The sequence below is a fragment of the Nycticebus coucang genome, chromosome 15 (genome assembly GCF_027406575.1).
Source record: "Nycticebus coucang isolate mNycCou1 chromosome 15, mNycCou1.pri, whole genome shotgun sequence".
In the NCBI taxonomy this organism is placed as follows: Eukaryota; Metazoa; Chordata; class Mammalia; order Primates; family Lorisidae; genus Nycticebus; species Nycticebus coucang.
Window position 1 is genome coordinate 74,890,736 of NC_069794.1, and position 27,910 is coordinate 74,918,645.

Here is a 27,910-nt window from a genome sequence, read left to right on the forward strand (position 1 = left end):
ACAACATGATAAACAAATAAATGTTATGTTAATTATAAAAAAACCTTCTTATGTAATGTTGCCTGTAAACTTACAAAGTGATCCATAGTATAATAATGCAGCATTACAAGTGTTAGAAACGCTTAATGAATTAATTAGACCTAAAAGATTTGTAACAAGTTTAATTTTAAGCATTACAGCTTTAATTTCTATAATCACTACTTTTGCTGTAGCTACTACAGCTTTAGTGCAACAAATGCATACAGCACACTATGTCAATACTCTTAGCAGTAATGTAACTTTAACGTTAATGACACAAGCTAGTATTGATAATAAGCTTAAAACTAAATTAAATGTGTTAGAAAAAGTAGTCTTAGCTTTAGGTCAGAACATTAAGTACATACAACAGAAGCTACAAACAAAATGTCATTCTGCCTTTCAGGCTATTTGCATTACACCTTTACCATACAACATGTCTAAATCATGGAGTAAAGTACAAGCACATTTACAAGGTGTTTGAAGAGACAATAATATAACACATAATTTACACAGCTTACAACAAGATATTACAGCCATGAGTCAAGCTCATTTACCAATAACTTCTCTTAACACATTGGCTCAATCTTTAACTAGTGAATTTAAAGCACTCAATCCTCTTGACTGGATCCAGTATATTGTGCTCATAACCATTATTGGTTGTTTGTCATTTTGTGTTGTGTTATTATTGCCATGTCTCATACAATGTCTATTTTCCTCTATTAACTCTATACGCCAAGAAGTCTTTAAACTGCGATTTAAAAACAAAAAAGGGGGAAATGCCGCGCCCACGGCATATAGCCGTAGTGAGGCAGTGCTGTCCGCGTTATAGAACGACGGGAAGGTGGTTTGTGCTCCCCGGAGCTTTGCCCCCAGCGCCCCCAGTATGCACAGCATCAGAAATGTTGCCTAGCATGCTCAGTTACCCGCTTAAGTTTAAAGATTGTGGCGTCTACTCATGTGTTTGTCATTCTGTACCAGAAGTCTGTTTGTTCTGATAAACTATCAATATGTACTTTCTTAAGAATGAACACAATACACTGTTGATCCAGATATAACACCACCTCATGAGCTACTAGACTCAGTGGCACCAACAATGAGCACATAAAGATGTTTTCCCACCATAAATACCAGTGAGCTAAGACGATAAGCCTAAGGACACAAAATACAAATTATCTACATAAGTTACAAAGTCACTGAAACACATCCACCCACCATGAAGTCCTGTTCAGAACATTTTACTTCACCAACTGTCACGCATAATAAAAATCAATAAAAAAACTAATACTTGTCAAGAAATTTACTCTAAATCAAAATTATAATTATCAATAACAATAAGACCAAATAGTAAATGTAGAATTAGTCAAGCATTAACATAAAGAAAATATCAAGCTGTTCTAAAAAGATAATAAGAAACTAAAAAAAGAGTTGGAGGCAGTAACATTCCTGAGATAGGAGGAAGCGGGCAGAGTTAACTAATAACCGCTACCCTCCGGGAAGCGGAACCTTAAGACATAACAATGCATGATAAATCACACTTACAAACACAAAGATAACCCGCGCACGTAAGCAAAAAGATTGCATTATTTAAGCTCTATAAAAATGTATAAATACCAACATGTGTACCCAGTAAATTTGCAGCTGCATACTTCACCCGTAGTGTGCCAGACTGTCATTCCTGCGCCGACCTCTCAACCTTCCTCGTTCCTTCTCCCTACTTTCCCTCGGACTGGAGCCCACTGACAGGGTGGTCCACGGCACTGGCAGGTGGCTGGACTCAAAAGTCCCGATTCAAAAGGGAGACTCTGAACCACAAAACTGAGAATAAGGTCCTGGAGCGCTCCAGCCATGGAACCGGCTGCAGCCCTGGGACCCTCCAGCAGCCCTGCAAGCCAGCAGCAGCCCCCCATAGCTGATTGCAGTCACCAGTTTGCAGGAGAACCTGGGAGCAGAGTGGAAAGATTTGTGAAGCGTGGACTCCTGCACTGAGTTGGGAGGTCAGACAGGAGTGCTGTCTGGAACAGAGCAGCTGAGCTTGCAAAATAGTTAGGTGACAAACTTTTACAGAAACTCCAAAATGGCGATTGGCCAGGTAGGGTGGTTACCACGGTAACAGTATAAACTGTGAATCAGGTATAAGCCTGGGAACAACTCACAGTGTCATCTGGTGTCCAGAAAGTATATTGCATTATAAATATATTTCTACGAAAGTTGATCCCTACATCATACATACAGATGTATAGTTCTACATATATATGAATAATATTTTTGTGGTTGGTGCCTTTTTTTCTTTTCTCTTTTTTTGTTCTGTTTTTTTCCTCACCATTCTCTTGGAGGAGCGATTGTTAAAATTTTATTATTTTTGTTTATAGATATATTTTTATTTTTATTTTTTTCTATTTTTAATTTCTCCTTTCTTCTTTTCTAACTTTTTTATGAACACCACTTTTTTCCTTATTTTTCAATTATTTTATGATTATCACTATTTTTATTGTAATTGTCTTTTGTTGTTGTTGTCGTGGGTGTTCTCTGTATGTCTGTGTCTCCGTCTGTTTGTGCATCTATGGGCTCGTGTGTCTGGTAGCCTTTGTATCTGTTTATTTGCTCATTTGGTCTCAGTGAGCTTGGTGTTACGACCTGCAATTCTGAGCTATTTCTCCCCAGATGTCAACAAATTACTGTCACCTACACAGTGACTTATAACAGATGAAGTAGCAAGATAAAAACTACATAGAACTTAACTAGTACTCTACATAGATTAATCCACACTTGGAAAGTACATGTAATATTTTGTTCTCATTTTAACAATTTGGAAAGTGAAGACAAAGAAATATTAACTCCTGTAGAGGAGAATGAGCAGCAGCAACTTAAAGAAAAAAAATGTGCCTACATAAACCTCCACTTCTAAGATGTACTTCCTAAACCAAAACTAAACAAAATCTTCAAACCTAACTAATCAAATAAGGTCATACAGATTTCTTTTACTCTTGAAAAGAAGAGACCGGGGGAAGTGTTATTTATAAGATGTAGCGTATTTCTGCCTTGTAAGGAATAGAAGCTTGAACTTTCTGGAGAAATTACCATACTCAAGGGGAGGAGTGTTTGGAGATTCTACTACCAGAAAGGACCCATCTATTTGGTATTAGGGAAGACTTTCCATATGCAATATAGCAATAACCCAAATATCAAGCTTTGAATTGAGAAATTAAAGTTCTTCCTAGTAATACAAATAGGATTGATTTTTAAATAGATCTTTGTCATTCCAGATTCTGTTACTATATGTTATTGCTGGATTTTGGTAGATGTGCATGCTGTTACTCCAAGTGTTGCATACAGGAAATTAGGATGGATCTCAAAAAGAATTAGAAAGTTGTATGGACCAGGTCTTAGCCTTGTACTAGAGATGGTCTTTGAAATGAAAATACATTTTTTTCAATCCAACTGAAAGTATTATAGATGGTATTACTCAAGATTGAACAATCTAGGTTTTAAGAATTATAATGATGCTGAATACTTGAGACACATGCTGATGAGAATTATAAGATATTTAGTGCACTTTGGATATAAAAGGATTGAAAGCATATCACTGTGTGTAGAGCTGGAATGCCCTCTTAAGGGAAATACCTTTCCCAATGACAGTTATTCTGGCTGGCAAATTCTGGATGAGGATGACTATATGAGGAGGGCGTTGACCAGTGGAGGGAGAAAACTACTTGCGGGAAATGGGACTAGGATTCTGGAGAAAGAAGTAGAATTATGGGGTCTCCCATTGGGGAAAACAGTCTGCATCCTATCAGCTGCAATACAAGGATTAGATGGCCTGGAAGACCTACAGAACAGTGAGACCCTGAGGCTAGAAGGTTGTATGCTAGATAAGAAGTTGTATGCTAGAAGATCAATGATGAGGGTCATAGGACTATAGTCTCTTTCTTACAGTGGTATATCAACATAAAAGTTTTCTAGATTGTGCTTGCTTTGACAACACATATATTATACTAAATTTGGAAAAATACAGAGATGATTAGGCTGGCCCCTATGCAAGGATGACATGCATATTCAAGAAGCATTCCATATTTTTTAGGTCTTTGTGATAAATGAAATGAGCCTAGCCTTTCTCTTGAACTTTTCTCTTGATCGATCTAGAGATTGATTTTATTAATTTTATTGATGTTTTAAATGATCTCTTTGTTTAGTTTCATTTTTTTTATATTGGTGTTGCATTTTTTGTTCCATTTAAATGTCCTTGTACTTAATTTGGATTTAATTTGCTTTCCTGTTTTAAGAAACTTATAGTTCATTATTTTGTACTTCTTTTCTAACATAACATTTAGCTATAAATTGTCTTCTAAGCAATACTTTGCTGTATCCCACAACATTTTGATGAATTGTTGAATTGTCTTCTCATTATCAGTTAGGATAATCTGTTTTTATTTTCATTTCTTATTGAATTCATGGGTTAGTTTTATGTGATTTTTTCATAAAAAGAATACATTCTTTTATTGGTTTTTCTTCATACATGGTTAAATTTCAACTTTCAATAATAAAATTCAATAAACTTGATTTCTTAATTATAAAAACTTGCTTTGCACATTATTGACATGTTGCCAAAGTCCATACAAACATCAGAAGGATCTGATTGACTCTGTGTCTGGTACCAGCACATTGAAGGAGGAGGGAGCTAGCTAATCAGGTAACATACAAAGATTAAATTATAGATAAGCCCTGGGTGTTTGGCACTGTCCATTAATATTGTAACACTGTCCTCCTAAAGACAGGCATTCTTAAGCCTTAGTCACAATGTACCAGAATCCGCTGTTCACATTAAAACCAGCTTTTGGACATTATAACAGTAATCATTTCATTTAAAAAAACACAAACTACAAGAACTGGGAATAGAATTCAAATTCTCTAATTCCTTGCTATGCTCCAAGCTGCCATCTAGAAAGTAGGTATAATTTGGTAACTTTTCCATTTTTTGGAGTATGAGGAAGAAACAAATTAAAGAAAATATCCTTCTATAAACATAAAGACACACACTTTTCTTTAAAAGTATTAGTTCTTCTTGGGAGGTTAAAGGGAGCCCTGATAATGCAAAACTTTTGATAATTCTGGCAGGAATTATACAGCAACCAAGGTCATTGAAGTTGTGGAGACGGTACTAGCAGTTGAGCTCATATATAGAAGGTTCTGGAATACCTATATCTGGTTTCAAAATCCTTAGTGACGTGTTTTAAGAGTCTCTTCTTAGTACTTCAATAGATTCAGGTCATAGGCTATAGATGTACTTTAATATATACACTTGTAAAATGGAAAGAAAAAAATAAAATTATAAAACTTCTATTTATTAAAATTTTAGTGACATGGGATTTGACTAACTTCATTTTAACAAATATTAAATCTCTTCACCTCAATTAGGCCCATTAAATTTAATTCATTAAACTATACATATTCCAGAATGTAAAAGACATTTAACCTACCACGCTTATAAAAGGTGTTAGCTTAGGCTGGGCGTGGTGGCTCAAGCCTGTACTCTTAGCACTCTGGGTGGATTGCCTGAGCTCAGGAGTCTGAGACCGGCCTGAGAAAGAGGGAGACATAGTCTCTAAAAAATAGCCGGGCATTATGGTGGGTTCCTGTAGTTCCAGCTATTTGGGAGGCTGGGGCAAGAGGATTGCTTGAGCCCAGGAGTTTTAGGTTATTGTGAGCTATGATGCCACAACACTCTACTGAGAGCAACAAAACGAGACTCTGTCTCAATAAACAAACAGACAAAAAAGATATTAATTTAGTCTTAAACCAAAAGACCCTCGATATAACATAAATCACAGGAAAAGGAAACAGAAATCAGAAATTCTCTGGTAAAGATGTGCTTTGCCTAAAATTTTTAGCAATAAATTAAGACAAAAAACTCAAGTCTTAAAATATACAAAAGACTATGCAATACAAAATAATGTCACTAGACTAAAATTAAAATTTAACCATTTTTTTTCCAATTTGTTTCTAAAATCCTAAATGGGGTTTTATAATCCCAAATTGAAACATCTACTATTCATAACTTCAGAATTTGACATGCAATTCTACAATATGCTTTCCAAACCCAGTCTTCGTTGTATTTTTACATTTCTGAAGTCGAGTATCTGAACTACTCTATCCTAAATGTACAATTTTGCTTTTTTAAGTGAAAAAAACTTTATTTTGAATAATAATATACATAGCATTCATCCCATTTAATTTTCAGCACATTGGGGTTTCTCACTGTCACAGTAATATCTGCCACAGCACAGCTTCTCACTCTTTCAGAAACAAATCATGTCACCCAGGCCTGCATAGCAGATGCTGCAGATAAAATAAGCTGGGTGCCACAGTCTATCATAGCAGACCTTTCAACACACATGGCTGGATCTCCTTCCTTCATGCTCATTTTGCAGGAATAGGAGGAATACTGAGTTCTTTTTTCCTTGGCAGATTTGTCCTTCATGGTCCCCACTACTGCTGAGGTGCTTTTGTCTCCACCACTGATGTACATTTGATTGGGCCCTTGAATGTCTATCTCACAGGGAGTTTGACATTGCCTACTCCCAGAACCTCATTCTTACATTTCTTCACAAATTGCTCCATTTCTTTCACTTCTTTGGGAGACAACTCATGGCACTTTGAAAGGCCCTGGTCATAAGCAGGGAGCTGCTTTAAAAGCTGCTGCTTCTGGTACTTCTCCTGCTCTGAAACTGCCACTGGCTGCTTTTCGTTGGGCAACGTCTGTGTATACATATGTGTATATATATATACTGATTCTGGACAAGAGGAGCCCATTCATAGGTAACTGTGTCAATGAAGACATTCTTCTTGGCAGCAGCTGGATTGGTCGATATCATAATATTGCATTTATACATGGGAATTCTACCTGATTTAATTTCATAATCAAGGTGGTATACTTAGCGTCTTCACACTTTTCGATCTTCTTCACTGCTCCGAGGATATCATGTTCTTGGCCATGAAATAACAACATATTTTTCTCCAGAAATACAGTTTGAACGCTTCACATTTTCCTTTGCATTTTAAACAGAGGGCTCCAAATTCTTGCTCATGACCAAAACCCATCTTAATGTTGGCTTCCAGGCCCATGTTTATGAGGGGTGCTCCCTCCGTCTGTCCAGGATCTCATGCACAGGTTCCACCGGCCTCCAGTACCACTATGGAAACTGAAGGGGGAACCTGCAGGACTGCTGCAGTCATTAACCTGGTGCTGTGAAACTTCCCTATAAATGTACAATTTTAAGTAACTATCCTACACCTGTTGATAAGAGAGTTTTCTGAAAACAATCTATCAAAATGTACAGAATGGTTTCTATCCAAGAATTAGCAGCAAGGGAAGAAATATTAAACACATACCAAGAAATGATTTATTTTAAACATAACAGAACCAGTGCTGTTCTCTGTCATAAAAGAGAACATGTAAAATTACTTTTACAGACTTTAGTAATATTTTATCCCTGTATAGGTCTCAACCCTACTTAAAGATATTTTATGCAAAGTAACCAGCAGGAGTTATTGAGTAAAAATCCCAGATAACATTGTCATAAATGTGCTTTTCCAAAGCGTAAAAGCAACTTGAGGAAAAGAACTACTATGGTAACTTCCCTCAGTTACTTACTTTAAACAATAACAGCCAATGAAAATATTTTTTTGTTTAATTATATATATATTTTTATTAAATAATAGCTATGTACATTAATGTGATCATGGGGCACCATACACTAGTTTTATAGACTGTTTGACACATTTTCATCACACTGGTCAACATAGCCTTCCTGGCATTTTCCTAGTAATTGTGCCAAGACAATTACATTCCACATTTATTAAGTATCACATATGCCCTTGTAAGATGCACCGCGGGTGTAATCCCACCAATCCCCCTTCATCCTCCCATCCTCTCTCCTCTCTCCCCTTCCTTTCCCTGTTCCCCCTATTCTTAGGTTGTAACTGGGTTATAGCTTTCATGTGAAAGCCATAAATTAGTTACATAGTAGGGCTGAGTACATTGGATACTTTTTCTTCCATTCTTAGGATACTTTACTAAGAAGAATATGCTCCACCTCCATCCATATAAACACGAAAGAGGTAAAGTCTCCATATTTCTTTAAGGCTGTATGATATTCCATGGTGTACATATACCACAATTTATTAATTCATTCGTGGATCGATGGGCACTTGGGCTTTTTCCATGACTTAGCAATTATGAATAGGGCTGAAATAAACATTCCGGTACAAATATCTTGGTTGTGATGTGATTTTTGGTCTTCTGGGTATATGCCTAGTAGAGGAATTACAGGATTGAATGGCAGATCTATTATTGATCTCTAAGTGTTCTCCATACATCTTTCCAAAAGGAATGTATTGGGGGGAGTAGACAAGATGGCTGACTGAAGCCAGCTTTCCACAGAGGCTCCCGTCCAGAAGGAGAGTTAAAAGACAAAAATTTAGCAAGTAACCTGGTGGATTTGAGCTGCACTAAGAGAGAAGGTTGAAGAATGCACTTCAATCTCGCTGAGGCGAGCTGCGACCACCAGGATACAAACAAAAGGTACAAAATCCATCACCAAGCGGACGGGAGTCCCCTCCCCCATGAGAATGGCTCAGAGTGCCGCACAAACAATCAGGCAGAGTTCAAAGGTCCTCCCACTACACTCCATGGGAGAGACCCTCTAAATACTGGACCTACCTCCCATACTAGGGTGCCACAGCGTTCTCCTGCCAGGCATAAAACTGTATAAAATTGTATATAGTCTCTACCTGGAATTCTGAGCTCCCATCACTCCCCTCCACTCACACTGAGGTCTGGTGGCCAGTGCCCCCAGAGTTCAGAGTCTTGGGTGATTTCTCTAGGGGTGTGGGTGGTGCCTGGACTGCAGCTGGTTGGCACCAGCTCTGGGGCTCGGGAGCGAGGAGAGGAGAGTTAGCTGAGAGGGGACCGCACCAGAGCGGCGGTTCCTTGAGGCAGAGTGCAGCAGCCATCTTTTGGCGACAATACGGCCAGGCATAAAACTGTTTAAAACTGTGTGTGTTCTCTGCCCGCAACCCTGGGCTCCCAATGCTCCCCTCTGGCTCACTCCAAGGTCTGGAGGCCTGTCCCCAGGAGTCCAGACTCTTGGGCGATTGCTCGAGGGATGTGGACAGTGCCGGGGCTGAAGCCAGTCGATGCAGACTCTGGGGCGCCGTAGCGAAGAGAGAATGGTTGGCTGGGAGGGAGACACACCAGAGCAGTGGTTCCCTGAGGCATAAAACAGTACCCTCTTTTGGCAGCAATAGAGCTCACTACCGGATATTCTGAAGCTACACCCCCTGTCTCCCTGGGCAACCAGAGACTGTGAGTAAAGGATTTGCGTGAGGCAACACCAACTGGCAAACCAGGGAAACTCCCAGGGCAGGGCTGACCCAGAGGTCCACTTTACTGAACCTAAGACGCACCTGGCCCTCAGGGGATCGTCAACCTATAGACAATACAAGAGCAAAGACAAGCTGATTTGGAACTCAATTCAGCTTCTCTTCTGCAGGGGAACTGCAAAGTTGTTCTATTCTGGTCTGTCAGTAACATTATCAGGGGTGAGACTGGACCTGAGTGAAAACCTCCCAACTTTCATCATGTGCCCGAAGTTATCAGGCCTCACCTCCTCCTGCTAGAGAGAGGCAGAGCTCAGTGGCCTGGCAGACTTCCTTGTGATTCAGGTGCAAACTCCTGGAGTATTGGTTCACTACAGGCAACTGGGTCAGCCAATTGCAGGGCTATCAGTGACAGGGTGTGATGGTGCAAGTTGGGGAAGGAGGCATCAATCTTCCCAGACTGATCTATTGGCTGGGTGGCTCCTCCTGACTCCACGCAACACTGGAGAAAGCCACACCAGAATAGTCATCACACCCCTTTGATCCAGTTCCCAGAGACCTCTTAAACTCTCTCACCTGAGACGGGTGCAGACTGAGACAATTGATTTGGACATTTTGAACTGAATCAATCACCTGAGGACAAATCAGGTGGTGCCCTGGGTGCGCGGTTGTAGGAAGGTTTGGTTTTCCTTTTCCAATTGTTGCATGTGGTGGGTGAGGTGACTTAATTGCTGATATTTCTCCACAGCTGAGACTTCAATCCAGAGTATCTGTTTCATTAGGGTAGAACAAAACCCAGCCGAAAACAAGACAGAACCACTTAGCCCCACCAAACCAGACAGGGCCCCAGTTTCTCAGGCCACAACACTGTACAGGCTGTCAACAAAGCCCCAGTGGAAAAAATCAAAGGGAGTAAAATAACTATGGGGCAGAATTAGTGGAAAAACTCTGGCAAAATCAATAACCAGAATAGATCAACCCCCCCCCCAGGGAAAGGTATGGCAGATGTAATTGAAGATCCCATCCATAACCAACTGGCTGAGATGTCAGAAATTGAATTCAGAATTTGGATGGCAGACAAGATTAATAAAGTGGAATTAGGAATTCAAGGAGAAATTAAAAGTTGTCTCAAGAATTTAAAGAATTTAAAGACAAAAGCATCAAAGACTTAGACACACTGAAGCAAGAATTTGCAGCCCTCATAGATATGAAAAATACAGTAGAATCCCTCAGCAACAGAATGCAGCAAACAGAAAAAAGGATTTCTGACATGGAAGATAAAGCCTTTGAATGCTCCCAAACTCTCAAAGAGGAAGACAAATGGAGAGCAAAAACGGATCATTCTCTCAGAGAGCTCTGTGATAATTTGAAAAAGGCTAATATCTGAATCATTGGAGTTCCTGAAATAGACAAAATGGCCTCTCTGGGCACAGAGGCCCTTCTGCATGAAATTATGAAAGAGAATATTCCACCCATGCCTAGAGATTCTGAAATTCAGATAGCAGACAGCTTCAGAACCCCAGCACGACTCAACCCCAATAAAACATCCCCCAGGCATATCATAATTAACTTCACTAAAGTTAATATGAAGGAGAAAATCCTCAAAGCTGCCAGGAGAAAGAAAACCATTACATTCAAAGGGAAGAATATTAGAATGACTGCAGATCTCTCTGCTGAAACTTTTCAAGCCAGAAAAAGCTTCTGGCTTCAACAACATCCTAACAAACAGAATCCAGCAACACATCAAACAAATTATACATCATGACCAAGTCAGTTTTATCCTAGGGTCTCAAGGCTGGTTCAGTATACATAAATCTATAAATGCAATCCAGCACATAAACAAATTAAAAAACAAAGAACTTATGATTCTCTCAATCCATGCAGAAAAAGCTTTTGATAATCTCCAGCATCCCTTCATGATCAGAACACTTAAGAAAATTTGTACAGAAAGGACCTTTTTTAAACTGATAGAGGCCACCTACAGTAAACCCACACCCAGTATCATACTGAATGGAGTTAAATTGAAATCATTTCCACTCAGATCAGGAACTAGACAAGACTGCCCATTGTCTGCACTGCTCTTTGACATTGTAATGGAAGTTTTAGCCATCACAGTTAATGAAGAAAAGGCGATCAATGGTATCCATATAGGGTCAGAAGAGATCAAACTTTCACTCTTCGCAGATGATATGATTGTATATCTGGAAAACACCAGGTATTCCACTACAAAACTCTTAGAAGTGATCAAGGAATACATCAGCGTCTCAGGGTACAAAATCAACATTCATAAATTAGTAGCCTTTATATATATCAACAATAGTCAAGTTGAAAAAACGGTTAAGGACTCTATCCCATTCACAGTAGTGTCAAAGAAGATGAAATATTTGGGAGTTTATCTAACAAAGGACATGAAAGATCTCTATAAAGAGAACTATGAAACTATGAGAAAAGAAATAGCTGAAAATGTTAACAAATGGAAAAACATATCATGCTCATGGCTGAGAAGAATCAATATCATTAAAATGTCCATACTACCCAAAGCAATATATAATTTCAACGCAATCCCTATTAAAGCTCCACTGTCATACTTCAAAGATTTTGAAAAAACAATACTTCATTTTATATTGAATCATAAAAAAACTAAAATAGCCAAGACATTACTCAGAAATAAAAACAAAGCAGGAGGAATCACACTACCAGACATCAGAGTATACTACAAATCGATAGTGATCACAACAGCATGGTACTGGCAGAAAAATAGAGAAGTAGATGTTTAGAACAGAATAGAGAACCAAGAGATGAATCCAGCTACTTACCATTATTTAATCTTTGACAAGCCAATAAAAAACATTCAGTGGGGAAAAGATTCCCTATGTAACAATTGGTGCTGGGTGAACTGGCTGGCAACCTGTAGAAGATTGAAACTGGAACCACACCTTTCACCATTAACTAAGATAGACTCTCACTGGGTTAAAGATTTAAACTTAAGACATGAAGCTATAAAAATACTAGAGGAGAGTGCAGAGAAATTTCTTGAATAAATCAGTCTGGGCAAGTATTTTACGAGGAGGACCCCCCACCCCCCGGGTAATTGAAGCAGCTTCAACAATACACTACTGCGACTTGATCAAACTAAAAAGCTAGTGCACTGCCAAGAACACAGTAAGTAAAGCAAGCAAACAGCCCTCATAATGGGAGAAGACATTTGCAGGTTATGTCTGCAAAAAAGGTTTAATAAACACAATCCACAATCCAATCTAATGCATTAGCAAGAATAGAACAAGAGATCCCATCGCATGCCACAGACCGCCCTGTCGGTGGGCTCCAGTCCGAGGGAAAGTAGGGAGAAGGAACGAGGAAGGTTGAGAGATCGGCGAAGGAATGACAGACTGACACACTACGGGTGAAGTATGCAGCTGCAAATTTACTGGGTACACATGTTGGTATTTATACATTTTTACAGAGCTTGCAATCCTTTTGCTTACGTGCGCGGGTTATCTTTGTGTTTGTAAGTGTGATTTATCATGTTATGTCTTAAGGTTCCGCTTCCCGGAGGGTAGCGGTTATTAGTTAACTCTGTCCGCTTCCTCCTATCTCAGGAATGTTACTGCCTCCAACTCTTTTCTTAGTTTCTTATTATCTTTTTAGAACAGCTTGATATCTTCTTTATGTTAATGCTTGACTAATTCTACATTTACTATTTGATCTTATTGTTATTGATAATTATAATTTTGATTTAGAGTAAATTTCTTGACAAGTATTAGTTTTTCTATTGATTTTTATTATGCGTGACAGTTGGTGAAGTAAGATGTTCTGAACAGGACTTCATGCTGGGTGGATGTGTTTCAGTGACTTTGTAACTTATGTAGATAATTTGTATTTCGTGTCCTTAGGCTTATCGTCTTAGCTCACTGGTATTTATGGTGGGAAAACATCTTTATGTGCTCATTGTTGGTGCCACTGAGTCTAGTAGCTCATGAGGTGGTGTTATATCTGGATCAACAGTGTATTGTGTTCATTCTTAAGAAAGTACATATTGATAGTTTATCAGAACAAACAGACTTCTGGTACAGGATGACAAACACATGAGTAGACGCCACAATCTTTAAACTTAAGCGGGTAACTGAGCATGCTAGGCAACATTTCTGATGCTGTGCATACTGGGGGCGCTGGGGGCAAAGCTCCGGGGAGCACAAACCACCTTCCCGTCGTTCTATAACGCAGACAGCACTGCCTCACTACGGCTATATGCCGTGGGCGCGGCATTTCCCCCTTTTTTGTTTTTAAACCGCAGTTCAAAGACTTATTGGCGTATAGAGTTAATAGAGGAAAACAGACACCGTATGAGACATGGCAACAACAACACAACACAAAATGACAAACAACCAATAATGGTTATGAGCACAGTATACTGGATCCAGTCAAGAGGATTGAGTGCTTTAAACCCATTAGTTAAAGATTGGGCTAATGTATTAAGAGAAGTTACTGGCAGGTGAGCTTGACTCAGGGCTGTAATATCTTGTTGTAAGCCATGTAAATCGTGAGTAATATCATTGTCTTTCCAGACACCTTGAAGATGTGCTTGTACTTTGTTCCATGAGTCAGATACATTATATGGCAAAGGTGTAATGCAAATGGCCTGAAATGCTGAGTGACACTTTGTTTGTAGTTTCTGTTGTATGTACTTAATGTCTTGACCTAAAGCTAAGACTACTTCTTCTAACACATTTAATTTGGCTTCAAGCTTATTATCAATACTAGCTTGTGTCATTAACGCTAAAGTTACATTACTGCTAAGAGTATTGACATAGTGTGCTGTATGCATTTGTTGCACTAAAGCTGTAGTAGCTACAGCAAAGGTGGTGATTATAGAAATTAAAGCTGCAATACCTAAAATTAAGGATGCTACAAATCTTTTGGGTCTAATTAATTCATTAAGCGTTTTTAAAACTTGTAATGCTGTATTGTCATACCATGGATCACTTTGTAAGTCAACAGGTAACATAACATAAGAAGGCCGCTTAACAATCATCATTACTTCAAGTTTAACATGTAATATGTCAAAAGAAGCAATACAATTGGTTAATTTGCATGCAATACAAGTGACTTTATAAGATTTGTTATGTTCAATTATACTGAAAGACTTTGTAGATGCCAATAGCAAAGCATAGGGATATCCTACACACACTCTAACAGGTATAGCTGCAGATCTTGTCATACTTGGTTTCTTTTCTAATATTACATTGGACGCAGCAACTAACCTGAATAAGTCATAATGAGTTTGTGTTCTATTTTGTCCTTGTGCTACCCATACTGGTTCAACTAGACCAGCTGAATACCAACGTCTAATCTTTTGAGGAGGGAAAGATGACCATCTATATCTATGGAATTTTACACTATTATCCGTTACATATTTTTCATAAGTACCCTCCCCAGAGGAAGCAGAATAGTCCTAAATAATAAGTTTAGAATTGACTGGGACATGCCGACTGGCTGCATCAGTAAACCCGCATGTCAACCACACAGGAGTTTTAGTTAGGGACGAATCCCAAAATTGATTAATGTCTCTATATTTTTCTTTACAGTTGGGAATAGGTAGAGTAGTTACCTTTTCAAAGGTCTCATTGAAATTAGCATAGCCTAGGGTTGTCATTTCATATTCCCACATAAAGCGTTTATTGGAGTCATTAGGGTCCGGAGCGTCTGTTAAAAACACTCTAAATTCTGTTTGCACACAAAATGGTGGGGGTCTTCCTTTTAAGGTAAGGCAGATGGGGAGCGAATCCGCTCTGCCTGTAAAATTGACAAAGGAGGAAGCATGTCCCCGTGACTCTGAATCCTGGAGGCCTCCTAAACGGAGGGTGTCATTAGTTAAAATTTTTATAGGTTCTGGATCTAGCCATCCTACAGGGTGTAACAAAGGTGGATTAGGAATATATGCCCAATAGACTGTACTTTCCACTTTAGGGCTAGAAATGAGGGTTAGAAATGCTGCAAAATACATTACAGGAGTTAAGGCTCTGCCTTGAGATAACAGAAAATGTTTTGTCTCTTGGGTGAGAGTTCTAACTTGCGTCCACGTGATCTTGTTTGTTGTCGGCGGATGCACTTTCACTTTCTCCAGCCGATGTGTGAGGTTCCGCAGAAGCCGCTGGCGTCTCTTCCTGCGTTGTCTTTTCCGGAGGAGCCGGCTTGACCAGTCGGTCTGGAATCCAGATGGGGGATTCGGCATCCTGTGGAAAAATACAAGCATACCCTCGTCCCGAGGTTATAAGGACGTCGGGTCCTTTCCATATTCCAGTTAATAAATCTTTCCAAAGAACCTTGGGTAAGACGTTTTTTGTTTCTGGCTGCCAATGTACAAATGCCGGTGTGTGGTTATCTGAATTAACATTCAAATGATTTAATACAAATAAAGCATGTGATAGAATGTGATGAGGAGAAAAATATGTATGGGCCTTTTGTAGGCGCTCAATTTGTAATTTTAATATCTGATTGGATCGCTCCACAATGGCCTGCCCTTGTGGATTATAAGGAATCCCTGTAGAATGAGCTATTTTCCATTGAGCACAAAAGTTAGTAAATGCCCGAGAAGTATAGGCTGGAGCATTATCTGTTTTTAATTGAAGAGGGACACCTAGCTGTTGAAAACAGTCAAACGAGTGTTGAACAACATCTTTGTAAGCCTCGCCAGTTCTTGCAGAGGCACAAATATAATGTGAAAAAGTATCTACAGTTACATGTACATATGCTAATTTTCCAAAGCTTGGCACATGAGTAACATCCATCTGCCATAAAATATTGGGGCGGAGGCCCCTAGGATTAACTCCAAATTTTAATGGATGATGAGTAAGAGGGCATGCCTTGCATCGCAAGACTATTTGTCTTGCTTGTTCTCTGGTAATGTGAAACATTTTCCTTAATGCATTAGCATTTTGATGATGCAAAGCATGGCTATCCTCTGCTTGAGTAACAGAAGCTACTACAGTTTTTGTGAGTAAATCTGCCGTAGCATTCCCCTGGGCTAAAGGCCCAGGTAACTTTGAGTGTCCTCTTATATGACCAATATAAAATTGATTATTTCTTAGTTGAATCAGATTTTGCAGTTTCTTAAGTAAAGGCAGTATAGTAGAAGTTCCTGTTAAAAGAGCAGTTTCAAGGGCTGGAAATAAGGAAGCAACATATTTAGAATCTGTATACAAATTAAACTTTTGTTTAAAATGTTCAAAAGCAGTGATTAATGCCCATAGTTCTGCTTGTTGAGCTGAAGTTTGTGCCACTTCCTTTATGAGAGGCGGCAAGCCTGGACTAAAAACCACAGCTTTGCCTGTCGAAGAACCATCTGTGAACAATGTAATAACTTGAGACAGTGGCTGTCTGGCACACATAAGAGGAAATACAAGCGAAACTGTTTTTGCAAATTCAATCAAAGGATGTTTTGGATAATGATATAAAATTTGGCCTGTGTAACCTTGCAAGGCCAATATCCAATCTTCATTATTTTGAAGTAATTGTTCTATTTGAGTTTTATTATAAGTAGTTATAATAGCATGAGGTTCTTTGCCAAATAACTCTCTAGATCGTTTCCTGCCTTTGTCTATGAGTAAGGAGATTAAATAAGGATAATCAGCAACAACTTTTGCTTGTACATGTGGTAGATGAATCCATTCTAAAATGCCTGCCTGCCACAAGCAGGCAGTGGGTGTATATTCAGTAGAGAAAATTAAAAAAGACCATGGTTTCTGATAATCAACCTGCTTAACTCTAGCTTGGCTGAGTGCCTGTTCTACAACCCCCAGTGTCTGTAAAGCTTCTTTAGTCATTATTCTTGGAGACTGTGGATCTGAGTCTCCTTGCAAAATAGCAAACAAAGGACTGAGAGTTCCTGTAGTAATCTTCAAATAAGGTCGAATCCAATTTATGTCTCCTAAGAGTTTTTGATAATCATTAAGTGTTTGTAGTTTATCTCTTCTTATCTGTACTTTTTGTGGAGTGATATAATCTGAATGAATCCACTGACCTAAATAGCTAAGCGGCTTATCTCTTTGAATTTTTTCTGGGGCAATAATTAGGCCAAACTTAGTTAATTGTTTTATGGCTTGTTCCAGCATAAGTTGTACTTGTGCCTGGTGTTGATGGGCCAACAAAATATCATCCATATAATGAATAATGTAAGCATCTGGAAATTGTACTCGCAGTGCTGCTAAAGCAGCGGCCACGAACTTCTGACACAATGTAGGACTATTTTTCATACCTTGAGGTAAAGTTTTCCATTGATACCTTTTAAAAGGCTCTCGTAAATTCAGTGAAGGAACACTGAAGGCAAAACGAGGGCAGTCATCAGGGTGTAATTTAATAGTGAAAAAGCAATCTTGTAAATCAATAATTATGATTGACCATCCCTCAGGTATAGCCACAGGGGAAGGGAGCCCAGGTTGCAAGGCTCCCATATCTTCCATTATTGCATTGACTGCTCTTAAATCTTGTAAAAGTCTCCATTTCCCAGATTTTTTCTTTATCACAAATACAGGAGTATTCCATGGGCTAGTGGATTCCTCTAAGTGCCCTTTGTTTACTTGTTCTTGAACTAAAATTTGTAATGCCTGTAACTTTTCTGTTGTTAGGGGCCACTGACTAACCCATACAGGCGTATCTGTTAACCACTTTATTTTGATTGCATGATTTTCTGCAGTGGCCCCTATGTAAAATGCTGGTCATTTAACTGATCAGCAGTGACTAATTTTAAATCCATAACATGTAGGAGGTCTCTGCCCCATAGAGTGAATGGTAAAGAGGGCAGCACATATGGTTGAACAAAACCTGTTTTTCCTTCAAACTCCCAAGAGAGATAAGCTGTACTTTGCATAACTCCTGTGGCTAAACCAAGCCCGATCAAAGAAGAACCGGTTTGTTGAACCGGCCAGGACTGAGGCCATTCAGAAGCTGCAATACAGGTTTTGTCAGCTCCTGTATCCATTAACCCTTTAAATGCTTTGCCATTTAATTTTATTTCTTGGAATGGCCTGTCATTCAAATCATGCACCAAAGCCACATTGCAACGGACCGCCCTGTCGGTGGCCTTCAGTCCGAGGGGGTGCAGGGAGAAGGAACAAGGAAAGTTGAGAGGTCGGCGCAGGAAAAATGACAGACTGCCACACAGCATGTGATGAAGGAAGCAGCTGTGAATTTATTGGGTACACATGTTGGTATTTATACATTTTTACAGAGCTTACATAATGCAATCTTTTTGCTTACGTGTGCGGGTTATCTTTGCGTTTACAAGTGTGATTTATCATGCATTGTTATGTTTTAACGTTCCGCTTCCGGAGGGTGGCGGTTATTAGTCAACTCTGCCCGTTTCCTCCTATCTCAGTTTCTTATTATCTTTTTAGAACAGCTTGACATCTTCTTTACGTTAATGCTTGACTAATTCTACATTTACTATTTGATCTTATTGTTATTGATAATTATAATTTTGATTTAGAGTAAATTCCTTGACAAGTATTATTTTTCCTATTGATTTTATTATGCGTGACAGTTGGTGAAACAAGATGTTCTGAACAGGACTTTATGGTGGGTGGATGTGTTTTAGTGACTTTGTAACTTATGTAGATAATTTGTATTTCATGTCCTTGGGCTTATCGTCTTAGCTCACTGGTGGGAAAACATCTTTAGCAGCTCACAAGGCTGTGCTTTATCTGGATTAGTAGTGCATTGTGCTCATTCTTAGGAAAGTACATATTGACAATTTATTAGAACAAACAGACTTCTGGTACAGGATGACAAACACATGAGTAGACGCCACAATCTTTAAACTTAAGCGGGTAACTGAGTATGCTAGGCAACATTTCTGATGCGGTGCATACTGGGGGCGCTGGGGGCAAAGCTCCGGGGAGCACAAACCACCTTCCCGTCGTTCTGTAACGCGGACAGCACTGCCTCACTACGGCTATATGCCGTGGGCGCGGCATTTCCCCCTTTTTTGTTTTTAAACCGTAGTTCAAAGACTTCTTGGCGTATAGAGATAATAGAGGAAAACAGACACCGTATGAGACATGGTAACAAAAACATAACACAAAATAACAGCCAGCTAATAATAGCTATGAGCACAACATACTGGATCCAGTTAAGAGGATTGAGTGCTTTAAACCCATTAGTTAAAGATTGGGCTAATGTATTAAGAGAAGTTACTGGCAAGTGAGCTTGACTTAGGGCTGTAATATCTTGTTGTAAGCCGTGTAAATCATGTGTTATATCATTGTCTCTCCAAACACCTTGTAAATGTGCTTGCACTTTACTCCATGATTCAGACATGTTGTATGGTAAAGGTGTAATGCAAATAGCCTGAAATGCTGAGTGACACTTTGTTTGTAGTTTCTGTTGTATGTACTTAATGTTTTGACCTAAAGTTAAGACTATCCTTTTTTAACATATTTAATTTAGTTTTAAGTTTATTATCTATATTAGCTTGTGTCATTAATGTTAAAGTTATATTATTGTCAAGAGTATTGACATAGTATGTTGTATGCATTTGTTGCATTAAAGTTGTAGTAGCTACAGCAAAAGTAGTGATTATAGAAATTAAAGCTGCAATGCCTAAAATTAAAGCTGTTACAAATTTCTTAGGTCTAATTAATTCAGTAAGTGTTTTTAACACTTGTAATGCTGTATTATCATACTATGGATTGTTCTGTAGATTTACAGGTAACATTACATAAGAAGGTTTTTTTATAATTAACATAACATTTACTTGTTTATCATGTTGAATATTAAAGGATGTAATACAATTAGTTATTTTTACAAGTTAAAAGATTTTAAAGGAAATACATAGTTAACTGGATCACATGTAAATTCTTTCATAAATTCTCTTTTATGAGTTTCATTTAACCTGCACAGACCATCTACAAACATTCTAAACTTTCTTGAACTTTTGCCCTGCCTTTTACTTTCTTACATAACTATTCTGTTTCAGGACAAAATTTATCACACAAGATTCTTTCTTTACACAATGTCATTCTCCTTTCTGTTTAATTTCTCTTACTCTCAAAAACTCACTTTCCACCAAACAGGATCCTAGTTTACTATGAAGTCACTTATTCACTCAGCTAAACTGATAATTAGAAGGTTTAAAAGGCAAGAATTTTATCCGTTGACAAAGATTCAGTTTGTAAAAATATTTTTCTTATTTATACAAATTACTAGTGGCAAAGGGCCAATAATAAAGGTTCTAAATCTCACCCTTGGGATTTTGCCAGTGCTGCTGTCTGGGGGCTGTAACACTTGGGAGGCAGGCCCGCCCCACGAAGGGCAGGGGGGCTCCCAGCTTCCTTCTCTGCTGGGCTTTTTCAGCTGTCTTGGAGCCAGTGGAAATGCGCCCGGTGGTTTTGTTTGCTATCGGCGAGTGTACTTTCATTTTCTTCAAGCGGCGGGTGAGATCTTGTAGTAGCTGCTGGCGCCTCCTTCTGCGTTGTCTTTTCCGAATCTGAGTTAACTACTCCTGGAATAACTTCAAAGTTTTTAGTATAATTTGAACTTTTACTAATTATAATTCCAACCGTTCCAGGTAAAAGTTGCCTTTTCATTGCAGTGGGGATTAAAGTAACACCGTCCTATTTGGATAATAAGACATTCTTTTCATTTGCTAAATTTAAACCTGCACTTTCAGGAGTGCCCCGTGAAAGGTCATGAATAGTAAATTCAGGGGCTTGAGGATTCAATGTAGATAAAGGCTGTGTGTTACAAGCTACAGCCTGCTCTCCCTTGGGGTCTGGGTTGGGAGAATGCCCCTTATCTAGTTTTTTGATCTCTGTACGTCCTGATCCTCAGGATCAGTGTCTCCCTTGTTATTTAAGGGGGTTCCATTCTTATGAAATTTTGATTTACATTCATTTCTCTAATGTCGCCCCTTCTTACAACGAGGGCATAAGCCGGGCGGTTCCCCCCTCGGCTTATTGGCATGGGACTGTTTACAGTCCTTCTGCATGTGACCTGGCTTGCCACAATTGTAGCAAGTGTCAGCAGGAGTTCTCGGCCCCTTACCTCCCTTATTGAAGGTATTTTTAATATAGGCGCTGAATTTCTGTCCTTGCATTGCTGCAGCATAGGCCATACTTTGGACTATCGCTGGTGAGGCATCCATGCATGCTTTAATATCCTTGGTTAATGCGTGCCCCATGGTACCTGCTGATTGCTCACACTTAACCGGTCAGCCTTTACCGGCGGGACTGCAGCTCCCTGGTGAGAGCCGCCCTCAACCTTGAAAAAGAAAGAAAGAGAGAGAAGATTACCTGTCCTTCAGGTCCCTGTTCGAGGCGCCACCTGCAACGGACCGCCCTGTCGGTGGCCTTCAGTCCGAGGGAGTGCAGGGAGAAGGAACGAGGAAAGTTGAGAGGTCGGCGCAGGAAAGACAGTCTGACACACTACGGGTTGGAGTATGCAGCTGTGAATTTATTGGGTACACATGTTGGTATTTATACATTTTTACAGAGCTTACATAATGCAATCTTTTTGCTTACGTGTGCGGGTTATCTTTGCGTTTACAAGTGTGATTTATCATGCATTGTTATGTTTTAACGTTCCGCTTCCGGAGGGTGGCGGTTATTAGTCAACTCTGCCCGTTTCCTCCTATCTCAGTTTCTTATTATCTTTTTAGAACAGCTTGACATCTTCTTTACGTTAATGCTTGACTAATTCTACATTTACTATTTGATCTTATTGTTATTAATAATTATAATTTTGATTTAGAGTAAATTCCTTGACAAGTATTATTTTTCCTATTGATTTTATTATGCGTGACAGTTGGTGAAACAAGATGTTCTGAACAGGACTTTATGGTGGGTGGATGTGTTTTAGTGACTTTGTAACTTATGTAGATAATTTGTATTTCATGTCCTTGGGCTTATCGTCTTAGCTCACTGGTGGGAAAACATCTTTAGCAGCTCACAAGGCTGTGCTTTATCTGGATTAGTAGTGCATTGTGCTCATTCTTAGGAAAGTACATATTGACAATTTATTAGAACAAACAGACTTCTGGTACAGGATGACAAACACATGAGTAGACGCCACAATCTTTAAACTTAAGCGGGTAACTGAGTATGCTAGGCAACATTTCTGATGCTGTGCATACTGGGGGCGCTGGGGGCAAAGCTCCGGGGAGCACAAACCACCTTCCCGTCGTTCTGTAACGCGGACAGCACTGCCTCACTACGGCTATATGCCGTGGGCGCGGCACCACATAATCAGTGGAGCCAAACTGACCTTGTCTCCTGGCTGTCTTTAAATGTGGTGCAGGTAAAGGGACATATGGTAATAACAGCAATTGCGCAGTTCTCTGTCCTTTATGTATTTGAGTTGTTTCCACTAAAGCTCTAACCATTATTTTAATTGTACTTTGAGTATCTGAATCAATTACTCCTGGAATAACTTCAAAATGTTTAGTATAATTGGAACTTCTCCAAATTACAAGCCCAACTGTTCCTGGTAACAGTTGTCCTTTGACGGCAGTAGGAATTAAAGTGATACCGTCCCATTTGGATAAAATCACATCCTTTTCACTAGCAAGATCTAAACCTGCACTCCCAGGAGTGCCCCGTGAAAGGTCATGAATAGTAAATTCAGGTGCTTGAGGATTTAAAGTAGATGATGGCTGTATGTCTTGGACTGCAGCCTGATCTCCCTTGGGGTCTGGGCTGGGAGAACGCCCCTCACCTAGTTTTTTGATTTCCGTATGTCCTGATCATCAGGATCTGTGTCACCCTTATCATTCAAGGGGGTTCCATCCTTATGAAATTTTGATTTACATTCATTTCTCCAATGTCGCCCCTTCTTACAACGGGGGCATAAGCCGGGCGGTTCCCCCCTCGGCTTATTGGTATGGGACCATTTACAGTCCTTTTGCATATGTCCTGGCTTGCCACAATTGTAACAAGTGTTAGCAGGAGCTCTTGGCCCCTTACCTCCTTTATTGAAGGTATTTTTAACATAGGCGCTGAATTTCTGTCCTTGCATTGCTGCAGCATAAGCCATTCCCTGGACTATAGCTGGTGAGGCATCCATGCATGCTTTAATATAATCTGGTAAAGTACCTGTTTTTCTGCGAGGACGTATAAGGTCCTGACACAGCGTGTTGGCATTTTCCCAAGCTAACTGTTTAAGCAACAGTGATGTGCCCTCAGACGGGGGGAGCATTCTGTTAATGGCTTCTTCCAGCCTTGAAATAAAGTCTTGGTACGGTTCCTCCGTACCTTGCCTAATATTGGCTAATGTACTGCCTTTGGCCCCGGGAGGAGGGAGCTTGCGCCAAGCACTGATGGCATTTTTTGTTATGGCTTCTAGAAATTGGCGGGGGATGGCCGTCTGTGCCTGAGGAGATGCAAAATCATCAGTTCCTAATAACATAGCCATAGTGGGCTTAGTTCCCCTTTTTCTACTAAATTGAACAACAGTTTCTTTGGACTTATCCTCATATTCAGTTCTCCATAAGACATAATCACCAGGTGATAAAGTGGCTTTAGCTGTTTGGTGCCAATCATAGGGAGTAAGCCAGAGGCTTCCAACTAAGTCTACAATTTGTAAAGTATATGGAGCAGAAGCGCCCGAAGTACGGACAGCCTGCTGCAATTCTTTCAATGTTTTAAGAGGCAGGGGTTCCCATACGGGATCCTCATCGTCATTAGTTGACACTTTCACTGGAAAAGCGAAAGTAAAATCCCCTTGCTTTATAGCTTCCTGCACTGCGCCATGAAAACCTCGGGCTTCCTGCCTTGCGTTCTGAAGACCCATGGGAGGCAAAGGTGGCCAAGGGGGACGAGAGACCCTTTTAGCAGGACGTGCCTTTGTCATGCTTACAAACGCCATGGGGGGCTCATTATCATGATCAAAGAAATCATCCTCTAGATCTTGCTTTGCCATTTCATCTGCTAAATCCCAATCATCATCATCAAAAAAGGCTCCAAGCTCCGGCAGCGGAGGAAAAAAGTCCTCCTCCCGCTCCGGTGGCGGGGGGGCTGTTGCTACAGCACGCAGAAGCCCTGGCTCTGCCTCTTCACAAGCCTCTCTTGGTACTTCATCATAAATAGGTGGACTTTTAGCCTCTGGACTTTTAGTCTCTGAAGCAGTTTCTCGTGCAAACGCCTCAAGAGACGTAGTATCAGTTAGCAATTCCCTAATCTGTAGCCACAGGGGGAAGGCTTGAGCGGGGAGTGTATGCTCCCCGTGTGCCTGCACATAATGGCGCATCTCCCTCCCAACTCTTTTCCAATCCGCTAGGGAGAGCGATCCCTCCTCCACGAACCAAGGGCTAACATGTCTGAGAAAATGCATAAGCTCCTCCAACCACTTGAGGGACACATTGAACCCGTTCTTTGCCAACAAACGCTGCAACATAGTACTCAATATTTTTTCTTCCTTAGTTAATGCGTGCCCCATGAATCCTGTGATTACTTACACTTAACCGGTCAGCCTTTACCGGCGGGACTGCAGCTCCCTGGTAAGAGCCGCCCTCAACCTTGAAAAAGAAAGAAAAGGAGAGAAGATTACCTGTCCTTCAGGTCCCTGTTCGAGGCGCCACATGCCACAGACCGCCCTGTCGGTGGGCTCCAGTCCGAGGGAAAGTAGGGAGAAGGAACGAGGAAGGTTGAGAGATCAGCGAAGGAATGACAGACTGACACACTGCGGGTGAAGTATGCAGCTGCAAATTTACTGGGTACACATGTTGGTATTTATACATTTTTACAGAGCTTGCAATCTTTTTGCTTACGTGCGAGGGTTATCTTTGTGTTTGTAAGTGTGATTTATCATGTTATGTCTTAAGGTTCCACTTCCCGGAGGGTAGCGGTTATTAGTTAACTCTGTCCGCTTCCTCCTATCTCAGGAATGTTACTGCCTCCAACTCTTTTCTTAGTTTCTTATTATCTTTTTAGAACAGCTTGATATCTTCTTTATGTTAATGCTTGACTAATTCTACATTTACTATTTGATCTTATTGTTATTGATAATTATAATTTTGATTTAGAGTAAATTTCTTGACAAGTATTAGTTTTTCTATTGATTTTTATTATGCGTGACAGTTGGTGAAGTAAGATGTTCTGAACAGGACTTCATGGTGGGTGGATGTGTTTCAGTGACTTTGTAACTTATGTAGATAATTTGTATTTCGTGTCCTTAGGCTTATCGTCTTAGCTCACTGGTATTTATGGTGGGAAAACATCTTTATGTGCTCATTGTTGGTGCCACTGAGTCTAGTAGCTCATGAGGTGGTGTTATATCTGGATCAACAGTGTATTGTGTTCATTCTTAAGAAAGTACATATTGATAGTTTATCAGAACAAACAGACTTCTGGTACAGGATGACAAACACATGAGTAGACGCCACAATCTTTAAACTTAAGCGGGTAACTGAGCATGCTAGGCAACATTTCTGATGCTGTGCATACTGGGGGCGCTGGGGGCAAAGCTCCGGGGAGCACAAACCACCTTCCCGTCGTTCTATAATGCGGACAGCACTGCCTCACTACGGCTATATGCCGTGAGCGCGGCAATCGCAGGCTGGGCAAGGGATTTGAAGAGAATCTTCTCCGAAGAAGACAGGCAAGTGGCCTTCAGACATATGAAAACATGCTCATCATCTTTAATCATCAGAGAAATGCAAATCAAAACTACTTTGAGATATCATCTAATTCCAGTGAGACTAGCCTATATCACAAAATCCCAAGACCAGAGATGTTGGCGTGGATGTGGAGAAAGGAGAACACTTTTGCACTGCTGGTGGGAAATTAATATATTCTTTTTGGAAAGAGATATGGAGAACACGTAGAGATCTAAAAATAGATCTGCCATTCAATCCTGTAATCCCTCTACTGGGCATATACCCAGAAGACCAAAAATCACATCATAGCAAAGACATTTGTACCAGAATGTTTATTGCAGCCCTATTCATAATTGCTAAGTCATGGAAGAAGCCCAAGTGCCCATCGATCCATGAATGGATTAATAAATTGTGGTATATGTACACCATGGAATATTATGCAGCCTTAAAGAAAGATGGAGACTTTGCCTCTTTCATGTTTACATGGATGGAGCTAGAACATATTCTTCTTATAAAGTATCACAAGAATGGAAGAAAAAGTACCCAATGTACTCAGCCCTATTATGAAACTAATTTAGGGATTTCACATGAAAGCTATAACCCAGTTACAACCTAAGAATAGGGGAAGGGGGAAAGGGAGGGGGGTGTAGGTGGTTAGAGGGAAGGGGATTGGTGGGATTGCACCAGCGGTGCATCTTACAAGGATATATATGAAACTTGGTAAATGTGGAATGTTAAGTGTCTTGGCACAGTAACTGAGAGAATGCCAGGAAGGCTATGTTAACCAGTGTGATGAAAGTGTGTAAACGGTCTGTGAATCTAGTGAATGATGCCCCATGATCATATCAATGTACACAGCTATGATTTAAAAATAAAAAAAAATGAATGTTTTAATTTGCATTCCCACCAGCTGTGTAGAAATGTTCTGTTTCCTCCACATCTACGCCAACATCTCTGGTCTTGGGATTTTGTGATATAGGCTAGTCTTACCGGAGTTAGATGATATCTCAAAGTAGTTTTGACTTGCATTTCTTTGATGATTAAAGATGATGAGCATTTTTTCATATGTCTGTAGGCAGCATGCCTGCTTCTTCAGAGAAGTTTCTCTTCAAATCCCTTGCCCAGCCTGCGATGTTCTTTTCTTGCTTATACGTTTGAGTTCTCTATGGATTGTGGTTATGAAACCTTTGTCAGAGACATAATCTGCAAATATCTTCTCTCATTCTGAGGGATGTTTGCTTGTTTTACTTACTGTGTTCTTGGCAGTTCAGAAGCTTTTTTTTTTTTTTTGTAGAGACAGAGTCTCACTTTATGGCCCCCGGTAGAGTGCCGTGGCCTCACACAACTCACAGCAACCACCAACTCCTGGGCTTAAGTGATTCTCTTGCCTCAGCCTCCCGAGTAGCTGGGACTACAGGCACCTGCCACAACGCCCAGCTATTTTTTGGTTGCAGTTTGGCCGGAGCCGGGTTTGAACCCGCCACCCTCGGTATATGGGGCCGGCGCCTTACTGACTGAGCCACAGGCGCCGCCGAGTGCAGAAGCTTTTTAGTTTTATCAAGTCCCAGTAGTGTATTTTTGAAGCTGCTTCAATTGCCCGGGGGGTCCTCCTCATAAAATACTCGCACAGACCGATTTTTTCAAGGATTTTCCCTGCACTCTCTTCTAGTATTTTTGTATTTTCATATCTTACATTTAAATATTTAATCCAGTGAGAGTCTATCTTAGTTAATGGTGAAAGGTGTGGTTCCAGTTTCAGTCTTCTGCAGGTTGCCAGCCAGTTCACCCAGCACCATTTGTTGCATAGGAAATCTTTTCCCCAGTGAAGGTTTTTAATTGGCTTGTCAAAGATTAAATAATGGTAAGTAGCTGGATTTATCTCTTGGTTTTCTATTTTGTTCCAGACTTCTACTTCTCTGTTTTTGTTCCAGT

General features: G+C 40.0%; 1 non-coding gene and 1 pseudogene across 1 annotated transcript; one reads left to right on the plus strand and one right to left on the minus strand.

Moving 5' to 3' along the window:
• Positions 1–3,989: 3,989 nt before the first annotated feature.
• LOC128567070 (U6 spliceosomal RNA) lies at positions 3,990–4,093 on the plus strand. Its single transcript, XR_008374742.1, has one exon. It is a non-coding gene; the product is annotated as a U6 spliceosomal RNA (small nuclear RNA).
• A 2,149-nt stretch (positions 4,094–6,242) lies between these two features.
• LOC128566481 (testin-like) lies at positions 6,243–7,137 on the minus strand (annotated as a pseudogene).
• Between the last annotated feature and the right edge of the window lie 20,773 nt (positions 7,138–27,910).